The following is a 25,746-nucleotide window of genomic DNA, read 5'->3' on the forward strand; positions in this document are numbered from 1 at the left end:
TCCAATGAAGCTCAATGCAAGCTCGAGGAACAGCACCTCATCTTTCAACTGGGCACTTTACAGACTTCTGGACTCAACACTGAGATCAACAATTTTAGACCATAACCTCTGCCCCGATTTTTCCCCCCTTTTTTTGCCATTTTTGATTTTTCTCTCTGGTTTCTCTTTATTTTGCTTTCAGGCGGCAGCCGTTCATGGTTCTGCCGTTCACACCTCCTCGAAACACATTCTTTTGTTTCTTTACTTGTCCCATTACCAATCCCTTTGGCCTTGCACCATGAATACTTGTGTCATTTAATCTCACGTGCCTTCTGCCCTATTACAGACCTTCCCTCTTGTTCTTTTTCCTACCCTCCTCCCTTTCCCTTGCTTAAAACATATCTAATTTCTCCCAGTTCTGATGAAAGGTCATCAATCTGAAATGTTAACTCTGTTTCTCTCTCCACAGACACTGCTAGACCCGTAAAGTATTCTCAGCATTTTCTGTTTTTATTTCAGATTTCCAGCATCCACAGTATTTTGCTTTTGTCCAAATACACCTAGTTTGCTTACTGTTTTCCTGGCTCTCAGTCACTACTTCTACATTTTCTATTGTTCTCTTAAGGATTTCTCATTGCTTTTTGCTCTCTTTTTTTTTAAAACTTATTTTAATTGCTTCTAGTATATTTGGAGAGATTCCACAATTCTGCACTTTTATTGCACTTATAGGGAACAAAGGTTGGAGTCAAGGGCTACAACACTGTAGTCCTGTTTCTCTTAACCTGTAATTACAGCTCCTTGCTGGAAGCACAGAATCACTCCCATTGTACCTTTTACAAGGTTTACTACTTTTTTACAATTTTACAATACAACGTATGTCAGCCAAGAGCGACGTCTCAATTCATTCCATCTTTGCTGCCTCCGGAGAATCCTTAGCATCAGGTGGCAGGACCGTATCTCCAACACAGAAGTCCTCGAGGCGGCCAACATCCCCAGCTTATACACACTACTGAGTTAGCGGTGCTTGAGATGGCTTGGCCATGTGAGCCACATGGAAGATAGCAGGATTCCCAAGGACACATTGTACAGCGAGCTCGCCACTGGTATCAGACCCACTGACCGTCCATGTCTCCGCTTTAAAGACGTCTGCAAACGCAACATGAAGTCCTGTGACACTGATCACAAGTCATGGGAGTCAGTTGCCAGTGATCGCCAGAGCTGGCGGGCAGCCATAAAGGCGGGGCTAAAGTGTGGCGAGTCAAAGAGACTTAGCAGTTGGCAGGAAAAAAGACAGAAGCTCAAGGGGAGAGCCAACTGTGTAACAGCCCCGACAACCAACTTTATCTGCAGCACCTGTGGAAAAATCTGTCACTCTAGAATTGGCCTTTATAGCCACTCCAGGCGCTGCTTCACAAACCACTGACCACCTCCAGGCGCTTACCCATTGTCTCTCGAGATAAGGAGGCCAAAGAAGAAGACTACTTTTAAATTTTTTCTTGCTCTGTAGTCTTCCTTTTTGTTGTATCAGTCACCTCCTCTAAATAACACCATGAAAGCTCTTAGAAACAGGAATGGGCCATTTGGTTGAACAAGCCTATTCGGTTTTTTTTAATATGCCAACCCTGCCTTTTGCTCCACCGCTTCCCTCAATCTTCTCTCTCCAGAAACACATCTAATTGCTTCTTGAACCCATTCCTACATCATGCTCTTTTTGTTCTTTTTTGCTTGCCTCTAAATTGTCTGCACTATTCAACATCATCTTTTAAATCAAGGATTTCAAAACAGCTCCGACAACAGCTGAGTAGGTATGTCTACTGCCATATGTGGAACCGGGTCATGCAAATAATGAGGAAGATTTTGTCTGTTTCTTTTTGTGGGGAACTCGCAAAGACAAATGCAATGGGCGGACTTCTGATATTGCTTCCCATCGGGGAGGAAATAACCCTCCTGAGGAATCTTAATTCTATCTCTCATCTATGTTCAGTTATTGACCACAGGTGTGAGTGGGGATATTACTAATCAGCTCAATACTCCTGGGCTAAGAAAGGTCCTGGGGAAAATATATAGTCAAGACTTAATCATCCACATGCACACATCCTACAAAGAGTCAGGTGAACAGCATAGCGGAGGAACACACAGTTTTCTACCTGAGATGTGAGTTACAGCTCTTCACACTCAACAAGCCAGTGTAATCTGAACATTGTCGAACTTGTATCTATACTCACATAGTATTTAGCTTACAGAATTCTCTGACCAGAATCCTTTAGTTTGGTCCAGTTTAGCATGCAACAAAAATGCATCTTTGTCATGCTGGAGCATCACATTACCGAAGTGGAATATGACCATCCAATACCGATGGTTCACAACACAGAAACAATAATGGCTATCGCCCTGAGATCAGAAAACTGCTTTGCTTCTCATAAGCAACACATTAGCTTCTGCCAAAAGAAGCTAAAAAGATTTCTATCTTGGGTTCAGTTTAAATAGCGAGGGTCAAACATGGAGGCTGCTTGCAGGCAAGTATACAGTGGATTGAAGGCAGGCAGCCAACAAAATCCAGGTAAGGCAGATGATCACTAATAAATAAATAAAGGTTTCCTTTGATGGAGAAGAGCAATGTAATTATAATGTTATTATACAGAGCTTCCACAGATTAATATGTAATTTCAGATTGTTGACATAAATGGGTTGAAATTCAGGGAAGGAAATATAACTATTACAGGCCATTATCAGATCATTTATCAAGGTGTGAAGACTGTTAACATTTTGATTATTGGAGCCCTTGAAAGAAATTGCTTTCCTTCAAAAGGAGATCAGAGTGATAAATGTCCCAGTTCTAGCAGGTAGTTCCACTTCTAGTGCAGATGTACCAAACTCCGTAGGCGTTACATATTCCAAGTGTAAATCTCATCCTGAAAGATGCACTTCAAGACCTCATACTGTATAGCAAGGAACAATAAGAAAGCTGATTGGATCCATCTAAAGAAAATACTCAACTGTAAGAAGCACTGAAAGCAGCATTCTGAACAGGGCAAACTGACTTCTCATAGATCATTTCCAGTTTTTTAAAATAAGTATTGCACCCATGTTTTTACTTTTATAAATCCTTTTCAATTGTATTACAAAATAAATGTGATGAGTTTGGGCCTGTACAGAGTAGTATGGGGTTCTGATCCATCTTCCAGATTGGCAGAAGATGCAATGGGTAATCTACATTCTATCCAGTAAGCCATTTACTGTGACGGGATCTCATGGTTAGACCTGGGCTAGGCAGTGTAGAAAGAGACAATGGGTTGTAGGGAGGGGCAAATAGGAAAGGAAAATGGTTCCATGCTTTTCAAATATTTCCGAATAAAGTCAGGATTATGCTGCTAAGGATTGAACTGACACTTTTCAAAGCCAGCCAACACAGAGGGTCTCATTACATAACACAATAGCAGCTCTACTACAATATGCAAGGCTGGCATGGATATATTATTGTGTTATGTGTACTGCATGATACCAGATACACAGAGACAATCTCTAATCACCACCATAAAACAAAGGTTACTTTATTGGAAACATCAATGCACTAGGGTATTAACGGTATGCTTTCATTTCCCTACAGTTCAGTTTTCACTCGTTTATTTTTTATTTCTCTGTTCATTGATTATCAATTAACTCAAGTTATATGACCATCAATTAAATCCATTTATCAAAGTGAAATCAAGAGATATCACCACTTGGGCAAAGGTGTTTGCTTAAAGTGTGTGACACAGTGAGACATTTTCCTCACATATTTGGAACAAAGAACTGAAAACCAAATTATTGTTTCTCCCAACTCATTAAACTTTAATTTTTGCACAAACTGCATTACATAGAGTAATAGGAAGGTAACAGAGAGAGAGAGAGCGAGAGAGGGGGGCCCCTGCTGTTTGCTTTGTGATTTTGTCCACTGAGTTTATGAACCATACAACCCAGAAGGTACCAGTTTCAATCTCCAGTTAATGCTCAGATAGCTGCTGTCAACCAGGGAGGTAGGGGCAGTAGAATTGGCTCCATCACCCAGCATTAGGGAGAAGAAATGTTGCAAGAGTTCCTGCTACTAGTTGCTACCCAGTGATCATTGGACAAGAACAGGATTAGACTCAACTGTAACTCAACACAGTCAAATAACTTGACAAGGCTCCCAAATGATCAACAACCACCTGAGTGAAGTTCAGAAGGTAAATGGCACTCAGACCATACAACTGGAAAGAGTCAACCCCTTTAGATGAAGCGATGAGGAGGAGAAAACTGGTGGAGAAAGCGAACAACATAGAAAATATAACAGAGCCACAGAAAATCACAGGTTTCATAGCTAGAAAGTGAAGGCAGATACACAATATTACTGCTCCAGAATTTTTCTTGTGGCCTTGCTCCGTGGCCTGACATGCCATGTAAAACATAATACTCAGGATGCTGGGAATTACTATTATTTATGTTTGATGGTTTTAATAGGATCTTTTACTCAGCAATAAATTTCTTCAATCATACTGCTGCAATGCTCATGCATCTGGAGGTACATTATGATGCACAGCAAAATGATTCATTGCCTTCTCTTCACAGCACAGAAGTATATTTTGAAGATGGCCATGCTTCCTAATGAGATGTGTCTTTGGTGGGTTGACTCCGAAATCATCATTATCATATTGTGTCTTATAGTCCACACAAATGACACTGGAACAGTGCTCCATTTTCTTCCTGAATATTTGTCAGCTGTAATAATTACTTGTGGGTTAGGCAGGGAGCACATCAATACTTGGAGTAGCAAGAAATAAAACAGAACTGGCAGTGATATTTCCAGGGCCTCATTGATGCCAATGATTTCTGTTCTTTTGAGACACTATGTGATAGATATGCACTGGCTTACTGCCAGTTCTGGAGATATTTTCACTTAATGCACACACTTAAAGTTATTGGGTAATAAGCTGAGCTAAACCTCATTTCTGTTATGGTGTATATTTAAAATGAGGGCAAAGGTTCCTTTGACTGAATTTCCGATTAACTGCAATCAGAAAGGTACATAATTGGAAAAATTATATTGATTTTAAACAGATGGTAAAGTAAATGGCACGGAATCAAAATTCTGACTTTATTTGACAGTTCAATAATTTATATTAGCTTTATACAATGAACCTTGGCCAAGATAGCATTTTTCAACTTGTTGTTCTTGGGGTAGTGGGTAATGGTAGGTGGAGAAGGGAAGAGAACGTCAGCATGGAAGATAAACCTTTGGACAAATCCACATGCAATTCGCTGCAGTCACCTCTAAATAATGCTTTCCTGAACAGTATCAAGAATCAGATGTCTGGCAGAGTGGTGGAGGGTTGACTATAAGTTATACCTTGGGCTACAGACGAGTGAAATCAGTCAGTATTTCCACACCTGACCAAAAGTACAGGTGTGGACAAAAAGTGAGGACAGGATCGGGCACTGCTGTGAAGCCTTCCATGATGGAACAACCTGCCAACTTGCATTGCCTGGCCTTACATATGCTCTATTAAAGTTATTGGCTTCAGAATCAGGTAGAACAGGAGAAGAGAATCATAAAGCTGGTTAATTTTAATGAAGAAACAGGTACATCACTCTTTCCCAATAAGTGAATGGGCACTTTCTTCCTACATCAACAGTCTAGTGCACAAGGTCATATTTGTAGTGAATGGTTATTAATTTCCTGTGGGGCAATTCTCTGGAATTGAAAATTCCAATGTGTTATTAATTTTAATGGCTAGCCAAAGGATACCCTACAAATTGCTCCATAAATTTTCAGATCACTGAGAAAACAGGTCAGTAAGCTTAAACGAGGGTTCATGTAGGATGCAACTTTTGAAGCAATACATTATTCGTGTAATGACTTAGCAGTATTCCCAAATCAGTCTCAGTCTCTCTTTCCGATTCCTTCTTTGATGTAACCAGTCATTTTCAATCTGTTTAAGTAGATGAATAGTCCTTACATTTTTATTCCCTTGTGCACACATGTTCTGCCAGTAATACTGCAGGTTCAGGGTGACAATACCCTATTTGTCTCTCCTGGTGTTTTGCTTCTCACGGAAAAATTATTTTTCATTACTTTCCAAAATCTTTTGTCACGGAAAGTCTTTGAAAAAACAGCTGTTCCCGAGGTACTCCCGAAGATCAAGTGCCATTTAATTTTCTCTGTAAAATTAATTAGAGCTGCAGTTCCAGTACAAAGATAAAAAATAAAGATATCAACTGTAGATAATGGGATATGGTTATCATTTATTGAGCAGGCTTTGAAGCTTAATGCTACGAATATCAGTATATGCAGCATATATATCAAATAGAATTACATTGAATGTTACGGCACAGAAACAGTCCATTCAGCCCAACAGGTTCATGCCAGTATTTATGCTTCACATGAGCCTCCTTCCACCTTACATCACTCAGCCACTCAACATATCCTTCTCGTGCTTTTTCCCCTCATGGACTTATCTAGATTCCCCTTAAATGCATTTGTACTATTTATCACAATCACTCCGCATTCTCACAGCAAAAACGTTTTTCCTGAACTCCTAATTGGATTTATCAGTCACTATCTTATATTTATAGCCCCTAGTGTTAGACTACCCAACAAGGGAAAACATCTCTGCACATCCTAGATTTCAAAACTGGAAAGAAAACCACCCCTGTTGACGACATGGTGCCATTTTGAGTGAGCTGATATAATGGGCTGAATTTTTCCCTCCCATCCCAGGTCCTGACATCAGGCTTGGAAGTGGGAGGCCTTTGAGTGCAGGCCGGGGGAGGCCAGATGAAACGAATTACGTCAGTGCCAGCCAATTAACCACCAGCAGGTGCAAGAGCCAGTGTTCCCAGCGACACGTGCTAAAGGCCGGCTACCCGACCCAAAACCGATGGGACCTGATGACATGTGTCGGGTTCAGGTCGGGTCGGGTCAGGTCCAGTTACACTTCCGGGTCCGCCATTCGGGCTTGGCTCGAGCCAGGTTAGACATGCTCTATCACAACCTCAGGTAAGTGGCTCCAATGTTAATGTAATTTTTGGACTAGAAAGGTGGTTTTGTTACAGTTATTTTAAGCTTGTGCAGATCAGCAACAAAGTGAAAAACGGAAGGTAGGTTAACTGATGGTTGGGTCAGGTCAGGCACGGGAAAAACTGGAAGGCCAGGTCAGGCTCGGGGTTGGATGTGGTTCTGTCGGGCTCGGGTCGGGTTTCATTTGCAGACCCGAGCCGGCCTTTAATGCGTGCGGCATCAGGTCACACCATGGGAAGTGCTGGTGCCATCTTATAAGGGCTACCAGCATCCCCTGAAAATATGAACTAACAACTGGAGGCAAGCAAAAGGTTCCAATCACAGCAGCAGCACCAAGAAGGGCCAGGCAGCGTCCCAGGCTGGTCCCACAGTTTCACTGCAGGTTCTCCTCCAGACTGTGCAGGCATGGGGGGGGGAGGTTCTCTTGCCAACAAGAGTTTGCCCACTCAGGCAGACTCAGTGCTCAGGCAGCAGCATTGGCTGTCAGAGGCCTGGCAGTCTTGCTGTGAAGGGCCCCAGTCAGACACAGCTGACAACTGTCTTGTTGGGAGAGTCAAATGCAGCAGGTCAAACAGTGGATGCAGGAGATGTGCTTGGACTTGCATGCCATTCGCTCCATGGAGCAATGATGGGCAAGAGGGGGGAGAGGTGCCAAGTCCTCGAGCCCCTCAGCTGAGCAGGGAGGTCCACTGCCTTCAAAGGGAAGAGGAGCAGCAGGCTGATGCATCTGGGGGTTCCTCACGGAGTGCTCCTGGAGTGGCCACCACCCCATCAGCCTCTCTGTCAGTGATAACTGAGTCTCACATGGCACCATTGCTGGAGGAGACCCCTGTAGCAACATAGGAGGCCCTCAGTAAAGGAAAAAGGGGCAGCAGGATCAGCAGCCTGAACACCGTAAAAGATTCAAATATTACACCCAGATGCACTTGGAGCTCGCGGGTGATTATTTTGTATTGGAAAGGGGACGTTCAGTTTGGAACAGCCCCAAATAATAATGGAATGTGGCTTGGCAAGGCAAACAATAGGACTCTATTTATCCCAAGCTCTCTGGTCTTCAAAGAACGCTGGCTCCCTCAAGCGGAATCCTGGAAGACACCCTCATGCCATCCCCATGCTGCTGTGTCATATCTTGCTGTGTGCAATGAAGCAAATGGCATCAAGGCTGCAGAAACCTGGCACTTTATTGGATTGTTTGGGTCATACAGGCAGCTTTAACTAAAGCCTCTCTGTATAAGTGCCTCCCTGGCTGCCCTTGCACGTCTTGCCTCTCTACTTAGTTGTGGTCATCGAGGTGCCTCTTCATCTCACACCTGCTCGTCATCTACCTCTAACTTCCCTTTGTCAGAGAAGGCAGCACGCTCATGGTCCTCCTCACTGGAGCTCCCAAAGCCTGACTGGATGAGGCGCATGGCAGGTCTCTGCACAGAGGTTCCATGGCCTCCTTGGCTCATGCCTCCCCAACCTTCCTACAGTCCCTGGTGAGCCACTTGAAGGTTGGCACTTTGCCAGCCAATGTCTGACACCTAAACGTATTTGCAACCTGCTCCCAGGTGTTAATGGCAGTGCCTACACTGTCCCACCCTCCCTTCGGTACAAGGCTCTCAGCACCAATGGCTGCTATCTGCAGCCAGAGCTGACCTCCCAGTCCTTCACCACCTCCATATAACTGGCGAGGCTCAAAAATCCCTTGAACCCAGTGCACCCCTGATAAAGTTCCATTTGCCCTGTAAAACTGCAGTCAATTGCCTGATTAACAGGCTCAATTAGCTTGCCGCTGTGTCGAAGCAGCTGTTCCGGAACTGAAGTCAAGGCATCAGACTTCCAACGCCTTCCATCGTTATTTTACCGGATGTCCTGCCTCCTGACGCGCCTCCCACTCGCTCAGAAAATTTCTCAAATCTAAAGTACTGGTGAGCTGCAACAAATGAATAACTGATGTGAGCAACACCATGTGTTTATGGTGTATTACAATATACAGGACAGAACAACTTGGAGGAGAAACAAGAATCTGTGAACAAGATGAGGCAGGAGAATGTGAAATCAGGTTCCTGAATGTAGACCTCATGTAATTTTCCCCCATATTCAACTCAGTGTACTAGTTGTTCTGGAAAACAAAATACTATGATTCAAACTAGTACCGGGATGAGCACTGGATCTTGAGGAAAAAGTAGTGAAGACTGCCAAGAGGTAGTGGCTGAACATTTCTTTTGAGTTGCTCCCACCCCGCCACTGTAATTCATAGGAACATAGAAAATAGGAGCAGGAGTAGACCATTCAGCCCCTCGAGCCTGCTCTGCCATTCAACTAGATCATGGGATCATGGCTGATCTTCCACCTCAACGCCATTTTCCCACACTATCCCCATATCCCTTGATACCTTTAATATCTAGAAATCTATCAATCTCTGTCTTGAACATATTCAATGACTGAGCCTCCACAGCACTCTAGGGTAGAGAATTCCAAAGATTTACTGCCCTTTGAGTGAAGAAATTCCTCCCCATCTCAGTCCTAAACAGCTGACCTCTTATTCTGATACTTTGTACCCTGGTTCTAGACCACCCAGCCAAGGTAAACATCCTTCCTGAATCTACCATGTCGAGCCCTGCGAGAATTTTGTATACCTCAATGAAATGGCCTCTCATTCTTCTAAACTCCAGAGAATGTAGGCCCAGTCTCCTCAATCTCTCCTCATAGGACAATCCAGCCATCCCAGGGATCAGTCTGGTGAACCTTTGTTGCATTCCCTCTATGACAAGTATATCCTTCCTTAGGTGAGGAGACCAAAACTGTACACAATACTCCAGGTGCGGTCTCACCAAGGCTCTATACAATTGCAGCAAGACCTCTTTACTCAGCCGTAATATGGGGCCAAAACCCCATTTATGTTGCTTCCATCACATTTCCAGCAAAAGTACGGTGATCAACTGGGAGCGGCTATGAGGAAATTCCCAATCCAATCCTTGGGCTCCTAATCTCGGATAATTTCCTCTTGCAATACAGAGAGATTATTGCATTCACAGAAGGGTCACACTTTGGATGAGGTGTTGAACAAAGATCCCATTTCTCTGTTCCAATAATTCAGATGGTTATTAAAAATCCCATGGCACTTTCAAAGCATGAAGGCTACCCTCTCTAACAATCTTTCCTCAAACATGGCGAGAAAAATTTGTATTTTGTGTTCTAAAAAGACAACTAACTCCAATAACTGGCACTAATACAGAACTTCTCATGTTGTTAAGACATCCCTTATACATCAAGCAATTGTGCAGTAAGATTACTGTTAAGTGATTCTGTTGGATAAACCAAATCATTTATCAATGTTAACCACCAGCTTCTTAACCAGGACTGTAAGAAGATTTTAATGGAGTGTTAAAATGACTACAGCAGACTCGTGAAACATTTGTGGCACTCCTACATTTGGAAACTTCATTCAACAGCTAAACGCACAGTTTCACACTACCGGCTACACACTTAGAAACAGCTGACTCGCCTTTACTTAGCATGAATACCAGCATTTTCATGAACTGCCACCAGATTTGCCAGCTCCGCTTATACCTGTTGTCTCTCAGAAAGGGAGGGATTTTATGCAGGCAGCAGGGGTTCCGACATCAGGCTAGAAAGGTGAGGGGAATCCTGCCTTGACCATTTTGGCGACCCTTGGTCACATTTTACAGTTAACTGCCTGGTGCCTGGGTTCCTGTCCCTTTAAGAATGGGGATCCCACCTCCAAAAACTTCTGGCCAATCAGAAGGCTGGCAGCTCAGCAGTCCCAGCAGAGTAACCAGGAGCAGTGGCAACTGTTGGGACTGCAGCAGGCTTGGGACCAGGAGCAGCCATGGAGCCTTGGGGAGGAGGTAAATGAGGCAGGCTTGCCAGGGCCCGGGTCCAGTCAGGCAGGTCCTGGCGAGGGGTAAGGGGGTGTGGTTGTTGAGGGAAGTGGGGAGGGTGGATGTTAGAATGGGGTGGCTTTTGCTGCTGAGGGCCCTCTGTGGGCCACCGAAACTGCTCTTTTGCTGCTGAGGGAGCTCTGTGGGCCCCCAAAACTGCTCTTTTCGCTCTCATGCAGCACCTGTTAGCTGTGAAACTCACTTGCAATTTTTTTTCAAAAATGACCAACCACAAAGCTCCTCTGTTGAGTACTCCCGCTCAACTGTCAGAGACAAAACGAGAGAGTAGGGGGCAGAGAGAGAGGGGGGGCAGAGAGAGGAGGGGACAGAGAGGAGGGGACAGAGAGGGGAGAATGGGGGGGGAACAGAGAGACGGGGAACAGAGAGAGGGGGGAAACAGAAAGAGGAGGAAAAGAGAGAGAGGGGGAAACAGAGAGAGGGGGGAAACAGAGAGAGGGGGGAAACAGAGAGGGGGGGCAGAGTGAGAGAGAGAGAGAAAGAGAGAAAAGGGGGACAGAGAGAGGGGGGATAGAGAGAGAGTACGTGGGAGAGAGAGTAGGGGGTCAGTGAGAGATATAGGGGGACAGAGAGAATGAGCGTATGGGACAGAGAGAGGGACAGAGAGAGAGAGGGGGGGCAAAAAAGAGGTGACAGAGAGGGTGACAGAGAGAGGGGGTGACAGAGAGAGGGGTTGACAGAGAGAGGGGGGACAGATACAGAGCGAGGGGACAGATACAGAGCGAGGGGACAGAGAAAGAGGTGGGGGACAGAGAGGGAGAGTGCATGTTGGGGGAGGGGGGAGACAGAGAGGGGACAGAGAGCATGATGGAGTTCCCCATGGGTCACTGTTGGGACCCTTGGTTTTCCTGATATATATTAATGACCTGGACCTCGGTGTACAGGGCACAATTTCAATGCAGATATTGTGAATTGTGAAGAGGACAGTTTAGAACTTCAAAAGGACATAGACAAGTTGACAGACAGATGGCAGATGAAGTTCAATGCAAAGAAATATGAAGTGATTCATTTTGGTAGGAAGAACATGGAGTGACAATATAAAATGAAGGGTACGATTCTAAAGGGGGCGCAGGAGCAGAGACCTAGGTGCATACATACAGAAGTCACTGAAGGTGGCAGAACAGGTTGAGAGAGTGGTTAATAAAGCATACAGTTTCCTGGGCTTTATCAATAGGGGCATAGAGTACAAGAGCAAGGACGTTATGTTGAACTTGTATAAGATACTACTTTGGCCTCAGCTGGAATATTGTGTCCAGTTCTGGGCGCCACACTTTAGGAAAGACATGACGGCATTGGAGAAAGTACAGAAAAGATACACGAGAATGGTTCCAGGGATGAGGAATTTCATTTATGAAGATAGATTGGAGAAGTTAGGACTGTTTTCCTTGGAGAAGAGAAGGTTGAGAGGTGATTTGATAGAGGTATTCAAAATCATGAAGGGTCTGGACAGAGGAGATAGAGAGAAACTGTTCCCACTCGTGAAAGGATCGAGAATGAGAGGGCACAGATTTAAAGTATTTGGTAAGAGAAACAAAAATGACATGAGGAAAAACTTTTTCACGCAGCGAGTGGTTAAGGTCTGGAATGCTCTGCCTGTGAATGTGGTAGAGGCAAATTCAACTGAAGCATTCAAAAGGGAATTAGACGCTTATATGAAAAGCAAGAATGTGCAGGGTTACTGGGAGAAGGCAGGGGAATGGAACTGAGGGAATTGTCTTTCAGAGAGCCAGTGCAGACACGATGGGCCGAATGGCCTCCTTCTGCACTGTAACGATTCTGTGATTGTTGACGATAAACACTGCTGCCACTGTGCGTTCGTGGTGGAGGACTGAATGTTTAAGGTGGTGGATGAGGTGCCAATCAAGTCGGCTGCTTTGCCTTGATTGGTGTCGAGCTTCTTGAGTGTTGTTGGAGCTCCACTCATCCAGACAAACAGGGAGTCTTCCATCACACTCCTAACTTGTGCCTTGTCGATGATGAACAAGCTTTGGGGAGTCAAGTGGGCAGAAATTCCAGCCTCTGACCTGCTCCTGTAGGCACAGTATTTCCGTGGCTCATCCAGTTAGGTTGCTGGTCAGTGGTCATCCCCTAGCTTGTTGATGGTGGGAGATTCCGCGATGGTAATGCTGCTGAATGTCAAGGGGTGATGTTTAGATTCATTCTTGTTGAAGATGATCATTGCCTGACACTTGTGTGGCATGAATGTTACTTGCCACTTATCATGCCCAAGCCTGGATGTTGTCCGGGGCTTGCTGCATCTGGACACAAGCTGCTTCAGTATCTGAGGAGTCACAAATGATTCTGAAAAATGTGCAAACATCCCCACTACTGACCTTATGATGGAGAGAAGGTCATTGATGAAGATTAGACTGGAAAATAGCGAATGTAACTCCTTTATTGAAAAATGAAGGGAGACAGAAAGCAGAAAACTACAGGCCAGTTAGCCTAACATCTGTCTTAGGGAAAATGTTAGAAGCTATTGTTAAAGATGTTATAGCAGGCACTTAGAAAAATTCAAGGTAATCAGGCAGAGTCAACATGGTTTTGTGAAAGGGAAATCATGTTTAATCAATTTGTTGGATTTCTTTAAAGACCGCGTGGGTTTTCGCCGGGTGCTCCGGTTTCCTCCCACAGACTACCTGCAGACTTGCAGGTGATAGATAAATTGGCCGTTGTAAATTGCCCCTAGTGTAGGTAGGTGGTAGGGAATATGGGATTATTGTAGGGTTAGTATAAATGGGTGGTTGTTGGTCGGCACAGACTCGGTGGGCCGAAGGGCCTGTTTCAGTGCTGTATCTCTAAATAAATAAAATAAAAAATAAAGAAGTAACGTGCTGTGGATAAAGGGCAACCGGTGGATGTACTGTACTTAGATTTCCAGAAGGCATTTGATAAGGTGCCACAACAAAGGTTATTGCGGAAAATAAAAGCTCATGGCGTAGGTGATAACATATTGGCATGGATAAAAGATTGGCTAGCTAACAGGAAACAGAGAGGAGGCATAAATGGGTCATTTTCTGGTTGGCAAGATATAAAGAGCAATGTGCTGCAAGGATCAATGTTGGGGCCACAACTTTTTACAATATATATAAATGACATGGATGAAGGGACCGAAGGTATGGTTGCTAAATTTGGTGATGACACAAAGATAGATAGGAAAGTAACTTGTGAAGAGGACATAAGGAGAGTACAAAGGGATATAGGTTAAGTGAGTGGGCAAAGATCTGGCAAATGGAGTATAATGTGGGAAAGTGTGAAATTGTCCATTTTGGCAGGAAGAATAAAAAGAAGCATATCATCTAAATGGTGAGAGATTGCAGAGCTGAGATGCAGAGGGATCTGGGTGTCCTCGTGCATGAATCGCAAAAGGTTAGTATGCAGGTTCAGCAAGTAATTCGGAAAGCTAACAGAGCTTTATCATTTATTGCGAGTGGAATTGAATACAAAAGTGGGGAGGTTATGCTTCAGTTATACAGGGCATTGGTAAGACCACATCTGGAGTACTGTGTACAGTATTGGTCTCCTTATTTAAGGAAGGATGTAAATGTGTTGGAAGCAGTTCAGAGAAGGTTTACTGGACAAATACCTGGAATAGACGGGTTATCTTATGAGGAAAGATTGGACATGATAGGCTTGTATCCGCTGGAGTTTAGGAGAATAAGAGATGACTTGAATGAAACACATAATATCCTGAGGGATCTTGACAGGGTGGTTGTGGAAAGGATGTTTCCTCTTGTGGGAGAATCTCGAACTAGGCGTCACTGTTTAAAAATAAGGGGTCACCCATTTAAGACAGAGATGAGGAGAAATCGTTTTCTCTCAGAGGGACGTGAGTCTTTGGAACTCTCTTCCTCAAAAGGCAGTGGAAACAGAGTCTTTAAATATTTTAAGGCAGTGGTAGATTTTTGATAAGCAAGGGGGTGAAAGGTTATTAGGGGTAGGTGGGAATGTGGTGTTAAGGTTACAATCAGATCAGCCATGATCTTATTGAACAACAGAGCAGGCTCAAGGGGCCGAGTGGCCTACTCGTGCTCCTAATTCATATGTTCATATGCTCGTAAGCAACTGAAGATGGTTGGACCTAGGACACTACCCTGAGGAACTTCTCCAGTGATGTTCTGGGACTGAGATGATTGGCCTCCAACAACAACAACCATCTTCCTTTGCGCTAGGCACAACTCCAACCAGCAAAGAGCTTTCCCCTGATAGCCATTAACTCCAGTTTTGCTAGGGCTCCTTGATGCCATATTCGATTAAATGCTGCCTTGACGTCAAGGGCAGTCAATCTCACCTCACTCTGGAATTCAGCTCTTTTGTCCATGTTTGGATCAAGGCTGTAATGAGGACAGGAGCTGAATGACCCTGGCGGAACCCAAACTGGTGAGCAGGTTATTGCTGATAGGGGCTGCTTGATAGCACTGTCGACAACACTTTCCATCACTTGGCTGATGATTAAGAACAAAATTGCATCCTGCGATGATCAAAACATTTAGCTTTGAATATGTTCTCCGTGCTTTGTCAGCACACGATCAGAGTTATTATGCATTGCGCATCACGTTTTATCCCATGTCATTATCCCTTAACAGTTTACATTACAGTTGTGTCAGTTTTCTGCTATAGTGTGTGGATCTGCATGCAATCGCATGTGATTGCCCATCTACCAATGTCACTAACTGTTTTACTCACAAATTCTGGGCAAAATAGACCTTTATCGGATGCTTTGTTTACTCAGAAACAATGAGTAAGATTTTGGTAATCTAAACATCTGATTTTTTCTCCAGCGAAGTGTTTATTCACAATGCCCCAAAGCCATCCACAAATAAGTCCCTTTCTGCTTCAAACAAATAATGAGAAAGTAACAAAATAGGCAAAGAAAGCCAGTGTAACTGAAATGCTGTCCCAAATTATGTTAATGTAAATGAATCTATAGCTCAAAATGTCAAACAATGTAACGTTAACAACTAAGTAGTGCAACGCGATGCGTACATAAGGCAGCTCACTGAAGCTAACCTGCAACAATACACAATATCCAATCAATTATGACAGGAATATATATGATTGCTCCAGTGTTCACAAAAGATTTCATTAAATTTGTCCTTTCAAAACCCAAAAAGAAAGCAGTCCCACCCTATAACTTTGCTGGATCACCGTCATACAGACCAGGTGGACTGATGCCCACTGCAGCTGAATATCCAGCTAACATTCATGGTCAAGGTTCACACATGAATAATGGTTGCTCAGATATCAGCCCCCACCTACTATCCAAAGGACCATATTCCTGCAGGAACTAAATGTCTTCATTAGAAAGGGGAGTTGAAACTATATATGAAAAAAAAATCAAAGAGAAAGAGGTGTTGTTGAAACAGTCCCATCAGGAGCCTGCTATGATGCCAGATACCAGCCAGACTTCATAGGACAGTGGCCCTTTAGAGAAAATTACTCTTGGCAGTAATTCATCTTTCCCCTACTTAAAAATGTTCTTCGATTATTTGGCACATCTCAGCTTCTCAAGAAGTCCCAAAGCAATTAGCCAATTAATTACTTTTAAGTGGTCACTGTGTTTAAGTAGGCAAGTGTGACAGCCAACTTGCACACAAACAGCATATTAAATAAATTGTGATTTTTGGCAATGCTGGTTGAAGGAAGAAATGCTGACCAGGTCGTTAAGTAGACGACTAGAGATCCTGAGACCATATTGAGGCATCTTCCAAAGTAGTTTGCTATGCCTTTGCAGGCCACTTCAGCAATGAATTCGCTCTACCAACCTCTTACTGATGCGATTCCATTATTTAGAAGTGTGCAAAGACAAAATCATTCAACACAACGCTCGGAGGCGAAACATCTGAAAGATCAACCTTCACCTTTGGTCCAAGCACCGCAAAGAACTTGAACAGAAAAATCTTGCATTGCTAATCCAAACTTTATCTGATCTACAACTGGCGTATCATACATCCCAATTACCCCTGCTCTTCTCATCACAACGAGAACATATTCAGGTATCATCTAGGGTTCAGAGCCTACCCTGAGGACAGTACCAATTGTGTCTATCAAATGTTGATAATTACAAACTCAAGACTCAAAAGAAAAGTGAATAAATATTTAAGGTAACACTTTAGCCAGAATACTGTTGTGAATATTTTTATGCTTTAAATTCAAGTCCAGTTAAGCACCCTCATAATCTACTCATTATTGAGACTCAAAAAATGTTAACTTTATCCATTTACACATACAACTTACATTACAATGGGATGTTCCATTCAGAGTTGCCATTTTGTAAGCCAGGTAAAGGCATGCTGCAAATGTACTGCAAATTGCTGCCACACTGTTTCAAAATGGATGTTTCAAGAAACATAGAATTAAGGATTTTTTTTTTGTGCAGATAAGAAAGACGAAGGAGTAACATTATCACATCACCACATATCTCTCTTTACAAAGCTGAAACTAATTTTACCGGGACAACGATGCCTGTCATGCTAGGCCCCCACCTGCCAAGAATGAGGCACATTAATGTTGTCAAGAACATTGATTTTAAACTGTTACTGGAGTGAAGAAAGGACTTGTTAAACAGATCAGCCGTGGCTGGAAAGGGCATTTGCATATCAACAGACAGTGCTTGGAAAGGACAAAGGACCATTCCCTGACACATTCATCCCACAATGGACTTTTGATCACCAGATGTTGAAGGTGGGGGAGTTTGCATTCCAGGTTGACTGCTAAGATGTCCGAATATATGGACCTGGTCAAACCAACTAGTCACAGGACTAACCTGCTGCACAACCTGAGTTTTTTGAATTTGTACAGTTTGGGCAGAAAGTCTGTTTGCTCCTGGACTGAGAAGATCTCTCTCCTGTCTGCTCCCATCTCTTTCTCATAAGCCTCTGAATCCACTGAAGACACATGAACCCCACCATCGAAAAGTCTCCTACAGCGAAAAGCCCCAACGAAAAGCAAGGTCTCCCTTCAATCAAGGACTCTACAGTAAGCTCGAAGAACTGTAACAATCCTTCAGCTATTGCCTCAAACCTTTTCACTTTATTTTTCTTCTGCTCTTTTCTGTCTCTATTTGCATGTGTGTATCGCATATGCATGCTAGGGTGGGGCGCCGCATGTATCCGTAGGCATCAACTGAATTAGAGTTTAAGTTTAACAAATTTCAATGTTTCTTCTTCAAACCTAAGAAAGCCGGTTTGTGCTGGTTTCTTTGACTTATGATTGGAAAGCGGTGAACAAGAATTCACCAAGGGGGAGCTTAAACACGGTGTGTTTCAAATTAAACCCTGTTACAGTATGACCAGGTGAAGTGTGAAAAGGAACCGTAGACCTCTTTTTTACCTGGTCGTAACATGCCCTTTAAACTAAAGCCAGTTTATTATCAGCTAGAGTTGGCAGCCATCTCCCTGGAAACAATCCCACTTATGTCAATCTATACTGATCCTCACCTTTTACAATATATGCCAGCGCTTTCACTGCATCTGGTGTCACAGGAGTGGGTAAATGATACCACTGGAGTGACAGTAGTCACAATTGAGTCACTCTGGATAAGATACTATTTTACATATCTGTAAGCAGAACAGCTTGTCTCCGATGCAGTACCATCAAAGTAAATGGAGTAAAAATACAAACGCGGATGTTGCAAGCTATACGTCACCTTGTCTAATTTTTGCAGCCTATGTTACATCTAATGTGGATGTAATTTGGTGGTGGGGGCAGGTCATTTTGTTAAATTTCTTCTCTGAGAACATACACAAGACTTGGCAGAAAGGTATATATATATATTTTTAAAAGCACAACTGTCTATTAGAGTTTAAATATGGAGAACGGGTAAAATCTCTACTCAATAAACTGAACATTAATTCCACAAAATAATTCTGATTAACTTCAGCTACAGTTTCTTTATCTTTACAGTTTGATACTTTTTTCCTTGGAGTGGCAGACAGCTAATATGCTCAGAATGTTCCACATTATGTTTTGACAGGGGTCATGTTACGTTCTGTGAAGCATTTAATAAGTTACCAGACAGATTGTTACTGTTTCATGTCCACATTCTTATGGACCAGCTGGTTATACAGACAGCATTACCTTGACCTTTCACCCTGGACAAAAGGAGACTTTGGCAACTTGACAAAGCACACAGCAGCAAAGCAAGATTCTTACACAGCAGTGATACTGAACAGTTAAATTCTCTTTCAAAAGTGCAGGGTTGGCATAAAGCAAACTCAAAAGCACCAACCAGGTTGTGCCTCATTTTCACAAATGCAGGCTTTTAACTTGAGGCTCAGCTGAAGATTGGGTTCTTCAAACAAACTATGGTGGCAAGACTTGACTTGCTTTCTGCTCCTTCTGTGCTGATGATTTATTTGCAACATCTGCATGTAGCAATGCTCAGCTGTTATGGAGTGGCACCCCGAAGGCCACAGCCATTGACTCCGCCACAATCCACCCAGACACAAATCAGTTTCACTGCTCAAACTATGCCCAACGGACAGCTCTTTGGAAGCCTTCAGAACTGTGAGAGGCCCCTTCTTCAATCTGAGTGTCCGCCTAATCTGTAAAACCCAAAGTGATCAATAGAGGTTTAACTGATTGAATTACTGCACAGTTTCTTCACGACTGACACTTTCCCCTCCCCTATTATGAAGCATCCAGCATTCTCTACAGGATTTATCTGCTTCAGAGAACATACACTGTATTAAACTTTCACCTCTGTTTTTCCTTAAAAGGGAATGGTGTCACAGTTCAGCTTGCTTGATGCATATTTTACAGACTTTCCCAGATGCATTTTGTATTTCTTGAAAGCTATGAAGCCCAAACCAATTAATAAATCAGTTTGTTTGAAGAATACTTATTTTACCATACAAGTGTAATGCTTTGGATGATATGGTGCACTAAATCACCTTCTGTAGCCAAGCTTCAAATGCAGGGATGACCCAGTGAGCCCATTAAGGGCCATTTTTCTTCTCATACTGCCTGGGACACTGACTTTATGGATTATTCAGAAAGCCCTATTAATGCCTCATCTCTTCTATTCAATTGGCTGCTTACCAGACTATCAAACAAATATGCATGAGAAATCCCGATTCTGTGACCCTTCAGCCCTTGAATGTCAACCCCTCTCACATTACAGCATTTATCGAATTTCCCAGCCAAACTGTGTTCTGCTCCATAAAACCAGCAAAAGTGAACGCTGCCGAGCTATTTTCCATTCTAATGCTGCTGAGGTAAACTTCTTTTTAATGTTACCTGGAATCTCACTGCACAAAGGTTATTTTGAAATGAACAACCAGAGGTTAGATTATAAACTTAAAATCATTGCTAATTTCAGTCACTCACCCTCATTTGTACTATTGCAAGCAACCACCACCTCATACATTATTCAATCTGCTTCTTACCCCCCACCCCCTACCTACCCCCCAACTCACCACAAACAAGTGTTCTCCACAGGTCATGTTGCTACAACTCCCAAATGACAGGAGTAAAGAGGATCACAGATGGGATTTATTCCTTTGTTCTAACACTTCATACCCTGCTCAGGCTGCCTGCTGAGCACTATTACAGGACCCAGCCCTCCACTGGGACCAGCTAGCTTTTTTTTCATATAACAAGCCAGTACTTTTATGTATACGGCCTTTGAGAGCAATCACTAATGGTCAAATAAGAATCAACACAATGTGTTGATGCAAACAATTTATTTTCCCCCCACAAAAAAATGCACATGCAGACAAAACGGAATGAGCCTCACTACTTCTGGGCATGTGTATCTCCCGAGAGGGCACCGTGTGCTAAGTTTGCAGGCGTATAAATCAATAAAAGGCTGCCTTTTCTGAATTTAGAAGTTTTACACGCTTTAGCTCTCAGACAACACTGCATTTCGCCTATTACAGCATGTAGCCTTAAAATACGGGACACATTGAAATAACTGCAAAGAAAATAAAAGTTATCAGGAAAAGCTTCATGTAAAAATGCAGCACTGTGTAAAATGCAGACAGCTCTACTGCTAAGTTTGGGTGTTGTTATTCTGCTGGGTTTTTTTTGGGGGGTGGGGGGGCAGGCTCAGTTGGACAACTGAGAAAAGCATGAGCTTCAAAAACTGTCACGACACCCTAAAGAAAAAGTGCTGCAACCCCCGACTGCAGCACGAATACTTCCTCTGTACTTGTCACATGAACAGCTGGATTCCTATTTGTATAATGAACTAAGAAGCAGGAGGTCCTTCTGCCAAATGACTCTCCAAGACCCACTGACAGGAGGTGCCCACCACCACTAACATGCAAAGACTCTAGTTTCAGTTTTTTTTTCTCAATTCCTGTGGGATAATGGCTGGTGTCAGCTTGGTATCCCTCCAGTAGGGCAATTGAGATTGGGACTTCTCAGTGTTCAGGAGATTGCTAGGTTGAACCTGTGCGGCAGTGCCAAAGGGATTCCACTTATTTTCTATTATTTACTGTCACCAAGCTGTTGAGACAAGTCATTGTGTATTTGTTGTCAACTATGCTGTTGTTACACTTAGAAAATGCCAGATATTTTACTCAAACCCTTTCTGATAATTGCATACTTAAATAGCAAATTTCAATAAATTCTGTGACTCATAATAACACAACAAAGCATGCCTTCTGTAAAGTCTTTTGCCGAACAGTGTTCTCTCGGAGGATTTTGGCGATAATCTTTGTGAATTTAACAGCAGGGTTCAGGAATGTATCCGAAAGTTCAAAAGGATTCAGATCAATTGATTTTGTATCTTTTCTGAGCGCAGGCTAATAGGATTGTCCAGCTGTTGTTATTAAAGCTATGTGGAGCACACAGAAGAAGCCAGCCAAAGGAGTGGTGCAAACAGTTACTGGAACATGAATTGATAAATCAAGCACCCTTCAACCGTAACAGGCTGGATTTCACTGCACGAATCGCGAGCTGATGATAAAATGGTTAAATCTTTTTCAGAACAACAAAGATGCTGCTTCTCATCTATTGTGCGCAAATCCAAATGAGCTCGTACACAAAAGATTGTCATTTGTACAGTTACTAAATGTAGCGCAAATACTGAAGTCAAGGGAGGGATCAAACATTGTGAAATAAACAAATTTGTCCACTGTTACATAGTAACTCCTAACTTGTTACCCTAGGAGGACAGCAGTTTTGTAATAGTTTGTGTCTAACTGCTGCAGGTGAAATCAAATGAGCCCTGTAGGACAAATGAACAGAAACACAAGCATGGATAAAAAGAAAACCAGGACTGCTTAAGATCTGGCATATAAAGAAAACTACTGGAAATGCACAGCAGACTGACCAGCATTCGAAAGAGAAAAGACAAGTTAATATTTGGATGCAATGCTCCAATCAAGGGTCACACACAAAACACTAGCTGATTTATTTTTCATTCAGGTGCTGGGCATTTTCACATTGTTTTCATTTGACATCCCAGTGCAAACAAATTTGGTGTTCCAATAGTGTACCGCTTTATATATAAAAAAAATTATATTTGCTCCAAATTCAACAATTCAGCCTGAACCTTCAGCTTCAAACATAATTGGTAGTTGAAATGAGAGTTAGCAAATTGAGTTTGAACAAACAAGATCTGGACTAAATCTGGTACTGTGGTGTAAATTGGGCACAAGTGTACACTCCCCGAAGTCATCTGAATTCCTACTGTTCAAATGTTTCAAATTGGGTTTGTATTAGATCCATAGTAAGAAATGTTTTCACAGCTGCTCAATGTTTGTTCCAAAGCATTCGGTCAACAGCAACTGCCAACATCAGTCTACGCAAGGTTAGTTTCATAAAAGCATGGTAGAATTTAAGTTACACAGTTATACAAAATTGCACTGCCTGATGTTACTGGCTCCACTTTCAAAAGATAATGGAAACAAATATTCCTTTAATTAGCACTTACTCTTTTATTTTGTCCACAATCATGGTAGGAATAACTGTTTGCCAATTCTGCTTGTTCTTCAGCTTTCACAAGTAGTAACTTTCACTTAAGCCCCATTGACAACGACACTTCTACACATTTACTAATGTACCAGCGTGCATGGAGGGGAAAGGGAAAGCAGGGGAAAGCATTCACGACTGGTACGCTCAGCAAAACCTCAGATAGTATTTACTACTGATGACTCAAAAAAACTTGGAAAGAAGTAGTAGGTGGGATTTGGCAAGTAAGGATTGTGCACAGTGACTAATTGGTAAGCAAAAAATAAAATTAGTTCAGAGTCTTGAAAACATAAACATTTTGAAGCCACACTGCAAGCAGCAGTTACATAAGAACTGCTTATCCTGGACTTTTTATTGAGGAACCACTTATTATCCTTGGCAACATATTGTGTATAAGTTATAATTTTCCGAAAAAATTAAAACCACAGCACATAGTGTTTACTCTTAATGAAGCCCTGGAATAGCTGTAATCAAAAAGAAGTAGAATATTGGTCAACTAAATGCAGCCTGTGATACAGGACACCCAAATGAACAGATATGTTTCTCATGGGAATGTTTGTTTAAAAGGAACATTTCCACACATTCCCCAGAAAACGTTACTGGCTCATGGGCATTTCAGGTCAGGGTTGCGGGTAACTACACTGCAAGGATGATCTTTAGGCAGCATTGTAATTGACCCGTGACAGATTAGCAGATATAAGCATTTAAACTAAAATCGAAGGGTGAGGAGTTTTATTTTTTATTTTATTTATTTAATTTAATTTAGAGATACAGCACTGAAACAGGCCCTTTGGCCCACCGAGTCTGTGCCGACCATCAACCACCCATTTATCCTAATCCTACATTAATCCCATATTCCCTACCACATCCCTACAATTCTACTACCACCTACCTAAACTAGGGGCAAATTACAAAGGCCAATTTACCTATCAACCTGCAAGTCTTTGGCTGTGGGAGGAAACCGGAGCACCCGGTGAAAACCCACGCGGTCACAGGGAGAACTTGCAAACTCCACACAGGCAGTACCCAGAATTGAACCCGGGTCGCTGGAGCTGTGAGTGCGGTGCTAACCACTGCGCCACCCAAAGTTGTGAAGGAGTATGCAGTTCCACCCACTTGCTTTCTTGGTTGAAGTTCATTTCCACCAAGGTGTAACAAAATAAATAAAAAGACAAAGACAGCTTTGTAGTTGTCTGGCATTAAAAGGTTGGGAAAGGGAGAAGCCAATGGTGGATTTCCGAAACCCCAATGTCAGAAATCCGCCATTTGGCAGAAACTTCTCATCCCCGAGTTACTTGTGAACTTGCTGGTGTTTCAGCAGGGTGGATAACCGAGCGAACCCCTTCCCACACTCTGAGCAGATGAACGGCGTCTCCCCAGTGTTTGTCTGTTGTTTCTAAATACTGGGATTTTTATGGTTATCCTGAACTTTCTCAGCCAGAGGTAACCCCAATATAAACTTGACAATTTTGGTAAATCCGGTTGCTGGAAAGACCTCATAAAAGGTTGGTCTTCTCAGTGGCTGAATTTAGCAAATGTGACAGGTTTATATTGGGGGTGCCGCTGGCTGTATAAAACTTGCACTTCAGGAAGCAACAATTCGAACACCGCACCCAACCAATATAAAAGGTTGTATTGTTGATGGACAGAAACACTGTTTAAATCAACATAGGATGAAGAGTAGCGCATTCAGCTCTAGGAGTCTATTCCACTATTAAATTAGATCATGGCTGATCTGTAACTCAACACCATTAATGCCATCTTTTTCAACCAACCGATCAGAGAACAAATCTTTTACCCCCTACTCTCTGTCTCCTATCTTCCAACCAATTACCAACTCAGTCGCCAGGGTTCAATTCTGGGTACTGCCTGTGCGGAGTTTGCAAGTTCTCCCTGTGACCACGTGGGTTTTCGTCGGGTGCTCTGGTTTCCTCCCACAGCCAAAGACTTGCAGGTGATAGATAAATTGGCAGTTGTAAATTGCCCCTAGTGTAGGTAGGTGGTAGGGAATATGCGATTACTGTAGTGTTAGTATAAATGGGTGGTTGTTGGTCAGCACAGACTTGGTGGGCCGAAGGACCTGTTTCAGTGCTGTATCTCTAAATAAATAAAAAAATAAATAAATAAATGATATTAAACTGGCAGGTGTGCAGTTACCTGGTTTCTCCCTCCCTCCCTTCTAGAATAATGGAGTAACATCTGCAATTTTCCAATCCACGACCACAATTACTCAATCTAGAGTCCACTGGAAAAACTTGACAAACAGAGCTACAATTTCGAGGTTTTTTTAGGCTGCGTTTGCTGATAACACAACCACTAGGTGGCGCAGTACTAGCACATGTGCAAATGCAGCCTCTTCCACTGAAACATCACTGTCTGCGACGTTCAGGCAGCTGCCAGGAGTAAAGATGGCGCAGCCCAATTTATCGCAGAAAAACAACTTTAACCCTAAAATCCCGTCAAAGGCTGCCATTGCCACCTCCATCCCACCCCCAACAGTCCCCTGCTGCTCCTGCCATTGCTTCATTTGTATCGGCCAGAGAGTGGGGTGGTGGGGGTGGGGCAGGGAACGTGGAGTGGGGAGCGAGCGTCCAGTGAGTGAGATGGCGGAGGCAGGGGGGAAGTAAGGAGCGAGTGGTGGCCAGTGAGCAGGGTGTGGTTCAAGTAGCCAATGAGCGGGGGGGGGGGGGGGGGGGCGGCTGAAACGAGCGGCCAGAAAGCGCAACGAGTGGGAGCAAGCGGCCAAAGAGGGTGGTGGCGGGGTGGGGGAGCGACCAGCCGGAGAACAAGGGGCGGCGGGCAGTGAGCAGAGCAGCCAGAGAGTGGGGAGTGAGCAGCTCGAGAGTGGGGGAGGCGGGGAGCGAGCAGCAAGAAGCATCAAGGCCGGGAGCAAGTGGCCAAAGC

General features: G+C 43.2%; 1 protein-coding gene across 8 annotated transcripts in view; it reads right to left on the minus strand.

Moving 5' to 3' along the window:
• LOC137369468 (receptor-type tyrosine-protein phosphatase delta) overlaps positions 1-25,746 on the minus strand; it is a 618,622-nt gene that overhangs the window by 517,006 nt on the left and 75,870 nt on the right. The window contains exon 1 of one of the 8 annotated variants that reach the window (XM_068030718.1): positions 22,805-22,825. The exons of the other annotated variants lie outside the window; for them this stretch is intronic. The gene's annotated coding sequence lies outside the window, so the exon portion shown is untranslated. Of the gene's footprint in view, positions 1-22,804; positions 22,826-25,746 lie in introns of those variants that run through there. 8 annotated transcript variants of the gene reach the window in all.

This window comes from Heterodontus francisci, chromosome 4 (genome assembly GCF_036365525.1).
Source record: "Heterodontus francisci isolate sHetFra1 chromosome 4, sHetFra1.hap1, whole genome shotgun sequence".
Lineage (NCBI taxonomy): Eukaryota > Metazoa > Chordata > Chondrichthyes > Heterodontiformes > Heterodontidae > Heterodontus > Heterodontus francisci.